The following is a 5,074-nucleotide window of genomic DNA, read 5'->3' as shown; positions in this document are numbered from 1 at the left end:
CACCTTCACAGCATCGCACGCGCTAGCTTCACGGCCCTGAACCCCCTGAGCTCTGCATGTTCATCTCCCCGCTGCCCTCACCCCACCTCCCGCCACACCCACAGCCGCTGACCCTGTGACGTCTCCGTGGTTTTGTCTTTTCCAGAAAGTCACGTAGTTGGACTCACACGTCGGGGCTTCTCAGCGTGGCCGCTGCACTTAGTGACGAGCGTCGAAGCCGCCTCCGTGCGTTTCCATGACTCGAGAGCTCAGTTCTTGTTCGCGCTGCGTAATAATAGTCCGTTCTCTGGGTCCACCAAGGTTCAGCTATCGTCACCGTCTGAAGGACGCCGTGGTCACTTCCACGTTTTGACAGCCACGAACACAGCTGCTCTAGGCATCCGTGGGCACGGTTTGTGTGGACACAAGTTTTCGACTCTTGTAGATACATACCAAGAAACACGATTGCTGGATCGCCCGGTAAGTGTGGTTAGTTTTGTAACAAAACACCAACTCTCTTCTGAAGTGGCCGCACCAATCTGCATTCCCGCCGCCCCACGCCCTCGCCAGCGTCTGGGTGGTTGGGGTCGTGGGTTTGGGCCCTTCTGATGGGCGTGCGCAGTGTCTCGCTGTCGTGATTTGCGTTTCCCTGACGACCTGTGACTAGGAGCGTCTGTCCACGCGCCCGTCTGCATCTGCGGATCTTCTCTGGCGGGCGGCCTGCTCGGGACTCTGGCCTGTTGTTCTAAGTGGGTTGTTTTCTTACTGTTGAGCACAGAGTTCTCTCTGTACTTTGGATGACAATCCTTGACCGGGCGTTCGTTGTGCACACATTTTCTCCAACCTGAGACTTGTCTTCTCGTTCTTACAAGTGTCTTTGGCAGAGAAAACACGTTACATGTCCGTGCAGACGGGTCGTGTGGGTGTGTCTTCCACGACGCCCGTCTTTGGTGCCCCAGCTGACCAGTCACTGCGCAAACCAGTCCCTTCTTGGGAGATGGGTTTCTTTAATGGGTGGGGTGTTCTGCAGCCTTTCTGCGCGTGGGTTTTTTAGATTTATGTTTTTGTATAAGCTGTAGTGCGCCCTGTGCCATCGCCGACGGCTTGCGCGGGCCAATCACACGCTGAGCTGGGCAGGAAATGTTGAGTAAAAATGAAGTTTCCGTCTGGCAACTTCCAACCAAGGTTGTGCGGGGGCACGAGGGGAAGCCCCCCAGGCAGGTGTCCTGCGCCTGACGTCACTCGTGGTGTGATGGGCGGGCGCCCCAGAGGCCTGGAGCCTGGTAAGACCTGGTCTGAGGAGGGCAGAGAGGATGCCCCCAGTGGGTGCAGGAAGGGGCCGGGCTGGGGTCGGGGGGAGTCCAAGTTTCCCTACAGCAGCCCGAGGGGCCGGGGTGTTGGACAGATTGGCCCCTGTGCTTGCCCAGGGCCCTTGCTACCTTTCCGTCTGTCCAGTGGGCACATCCCCATCCAGGGGACACACGTGTGCCCCCTCCTGAACTCCTACGCGGGAGCCCTAACCCCAGAGCGAGGGTGTTGGGAGGTGGACCCCCACAAGTGGGATCCCCAGCAGAGGGAACCCCGAGAGGCCCCCTGCTCCTCCCACCGCGTGAGGACCAGGAGGAAACACCGCCTGGCGCCCCGAAGAGGCCTCCCCGGGGCCCAACGGCATCTGCGCTCCGGAGCGGGGCCACACCGGCGGGCCAGCTTCCCTCTGGCCTGGGGAGCGCACGGAGGTCCACCCGGTGACCGCTCAGCCAGGGGGCAGCGCTCGTCTCTCGTTGGCACCGGCACCCACGGCGGATACGCAGGGCACACCCGCTGCTGCCGGAACGAACCGCCAGATGCAGAGCTTTGTCGTCGCACAGTCCTGACATCAGAAGTTCGACACCCCCCCCCCCGCCCCCGCGGGGCTAAAATCAGTGCGCCTGAGGGCGGAGCAGCTCCTCTTGCCGGCTCTGGGGGCGCATTTCCTCGCCTCCCCCAGATGCTGGAGGCCCCCCTCCCCGCCCCTCCTTGGTCTTCACAGCATCTCTGTGCTCAGCGCTCCTTCTTGGACCATTTTGAGGACCTCCGTGGCCCCAAACGGGGCTCCCCTGGGTCATCCAGGGTAATGTCCCCACGTCAGGGTCCTTCACCTCGTCTGCAAAGTCCCTTCTGCCATGTGAACTGACAGTCGCAGGTTCTGAGGATCAGGATGCGGGGGCCGTGGCTCTGCCTCTCTCGTGGGGACGCAGTGACTGGTGACACGCTGGCGGCTGGGCCCGGAGGCTCCCCTCCGGAGCGCTGTACTAGCCGCACCCGCTGGGACTCCCGGCCTCACGCTGGCATTTGCGTCCACTCCCAGGAGGACTCAGTGTGGCAGCCGCATCCTGTCCGGATCACCTCACTTGGGCCAGAGGTGATGGCGGGCTGATCGTGGGCCTCTGGGGGACGAGGGGGCTGCGGGGGACCCGGGCCAGGTTGGTATGCTCGCCTCCCTGCCCAGCACCCGGCCGCAGGAGGAGGGGCTGGTGGGGATGTCACAGGGCAGGTGCCTGAGGCCTGATCCCCACTCATGTTCACGGGAGGCGGGGCCCTGAGGCCTGGACCCCCTGCCCCTTCCCTTCTCAGAGCTCCGGGCGCAGGGCACCGGCCCACCTCCCTCTCCTCGGGCCAGCTGCTGAGCAAGCCTGTGTCCCAGGGCCCTCCTCCAACGTGGGCTCCGGGTACAGCCCGTGAGCACAGCCCACCTGGCGGGCGCCGGCCAGGCTTGCCCGGCACGGCCCTGGGGACTCGGGTCACAGGTGGGGGGGGCGCTGTCAGGAGCATAAAATAAACGTGGTCCCGTTTCCAGCACCCCTCTCTCTGCTGAATGTAAAAATGAATTAAGACTTTTTTTTTTTAAGCAGGTTTAGTTTTAGAGAACTGTGCGGTGAGCTGAGAGCCTTCCCGTGCGCCCTGCCCCCCCCGCAGCACCCCCCGCAGCGCCGGGGCCAGCGGGCACACACCGTCATCACCCCAAATCCGCAGCTCACCTTAGGTCGGTCTGGGGGCCGTGCATTCCGTGGTTCTAGACAGACGTATAGTGACCCATGTCCACCGTGAGAGTGGCACGCCGTGTCGTCACGACCGACCCTGAAATCTCTGCTCTGCCCTCCATCCATGCTCCCCTCCCCCCACCGGCAAGCACTGTCTCTTTACCGTGTCCACAGTTTTGCGTTTTCCAGAAGGTCATCGAGTTGGAACCCACAGTGTGCAGCCGGCCCCCCCGCCCCGGCCTCGCTTACTTAGTGACACGCACAGAAACGCCTCCACCCTTTGGGCCCGAGAGCCCCCTTCCTTCTGGCCCAAAGAACAGCCCGTTGACTGGATGCACCACAGCGTACTTCGCTGTCACCTGCCGAAGGACGTCATGGAGGCTTCTGAGCTCCATCAGTCGCAGACGAGGCTGCTCTGCTCACCTGCACGTGGGGCTTCGTGGGGTGGGGCTGCTTCTGTCCCAGGACTGAGGGGTGACTTGTGTCCCTGAAACTTCCTGTGCAGAATCCTAGGCCCCAGCACCTCGGAATGGGACCTGATTTAGAAACGGGGCTGTTGTGGACGGTGTGGGTCCAGGTGAGGAGGCCCTTCTCGTGGATCTCCGACTGGTGTCCTTGTAGGAAGGGGACATCAGGACCCAGATGTGCACGCAGGGAGGGGCTGGGAGGGGGCTGGGTGCCATTGGAGACGGAAAGCGTGCCACGGCCGCCAGACAGAGGCTGCAGAAGGAGCCTGCGACGGCTCGGGCTTGGACTCGCGGCCCCAGAACCAGGAGACGCTCCACCTCGCGGAGCCCTGGGTCTGCGGCTCTGGTTACGGCGGCCGCGGGACACCCGCCGGGGAGCACACACCATCGCACCTGTGAGGTCGGCGCGCTGTCGGCCTGCACGCAGCCGAGGACCCGGGCACAGGCAAGCCCCCCGGGCGCCCTCCCTCCCCCGCTGTGTGCTGGCCCGACTCCCCGCTGGCGCCCGGCACCCGCCCTGAAGCTGCTGCGGGGCAGAGGTTCATGCTCCGAGGGCAGGGGGCTGACCTGAGCCCCTGCCGGTCACCCAGCAGTGAGTCGAGGGGACCCCTGGGCAGACTGCATCTTCTTGAGGGTTTGGAGTCCGGTGACTTTGCACACTTGCCCTGGAGCCTCGCCGCCGCCCTGCTGGGCCGCCGAGCTGCTGACGAGGCTCACGCAGCAGCTTCTGCAGGAAGGGCAGCTTCAGCTCCCCGTTTATGCCTTCAGTTGTGCAGCCGGGCCTCCAGAACCCCATTCGTCAAAGCTGCGGCCTGAGGAGGGATCGCGGCGGACAGAGAGGCCATGGCCAGCCCTGGAATGACCTTGGCCGTGGGAAGTGCCCTTTGTGATGTCACAGTTAATTGGCCGGGAGAAAGGCCAGCGGCCCAGTGAGTGAGCCCAGCCGGCAGACCTGCTCCCGGGCGCCGGGCACACTGGGGGCCGGGGCGCTGGCGCTGTGCGGGGTCGGGAGGTCCTGGGGCTTCTGGGGGGTGTCCTGGGGGCACCTTTACTAGGCCTTGGTGGCTTTAGTGGGGAACTGAGGAGCCGGACACGGGCGGTCACTCCTCAGGGAGGGGACACAGGCCCAGAAGCGCGGCCCACCCCCTCCCTCCTGGGCCTGTGAGGCCGGAGCTGCGCGTCCCATTGGGCTCTGCTCCTCTGTGGTCACTGGCGCCCTGGGGTGGGGCACCCCAAAGTCTGAGAACACAGTCCGTTCTGAACCCGGGCTCGACCCCACGTGGCCCCCTGCCCCCTCCAGCCTCACTCCTCCCACGCTCTCGCCTCGAAGGTGGGCAGTATTGTAGGTCTTGTTGCCGCCCGGGCAGTGCCCAAGCCCGGCCCACCTCGCACCTGCCAGGCGCTCGGAACTTCTGGAAGACGCAGACTGCACTGCGCGAGGGATCCAGCTGAGGGACTCAGTGACCCCGTATGCCAGGGGCACGCACAGCAGCCCCCGAGCCCGGGCGCAGCCCCCAGGGAGGCTGGCGTCCTTGAGAACATTACTAGTGACTCGTGTGAGTTGTGCCAGACGTTGGCTTCGCAGAGCACTGGCCTCCCGCAGCCGAA

The 5,074-nt window shown here is 64.3% G+C and overlaps 1 long non-coding RNA gene across 1 annotated transcript; it reads right to left on the bottom strand.

Annotated features, from left to right (window-relative positions):
* Positions 1-2,872: 2,872 nt before the first annotated feature.
* Positions 2,873-4,308, bottom strand: LOC120234993. The gene is made up of 3 exons (XR_005529267.1): positions 4,034-4,308; positions 3,163-3,358; positions 2,873-3,031 (listed from the first exon to the last, which is right to left on the bottom strand). It is a non-coding gene; the product is annotated as an uncharacterized LOC120234993 (long non-coding RNA).
* Positions 4,309-5,074: the final 766 nt, after the last annotated feature.

The sequence above is a fragment of the Hyaena hyaena genome, unplaced genomic scaffold (assembly GCF_003009895.1).
Source record: "Hyaena hyaena isolate Hyena2069 unplaced genomic scaffold, ASM300989v1 scaffold_118, whole genome shotgun sequence".
Taxonomy (NCBI): Eukaryota; Metazoa; Chordata; class Mammalia; order Carnivora; family Hyaenidae; genus Hyaena; species Hyaena hyaena.
Note: the sequence above shows the minus strand (reverse complement) of the source record. Positions and strands in the feature narration are given on the sequence as shown.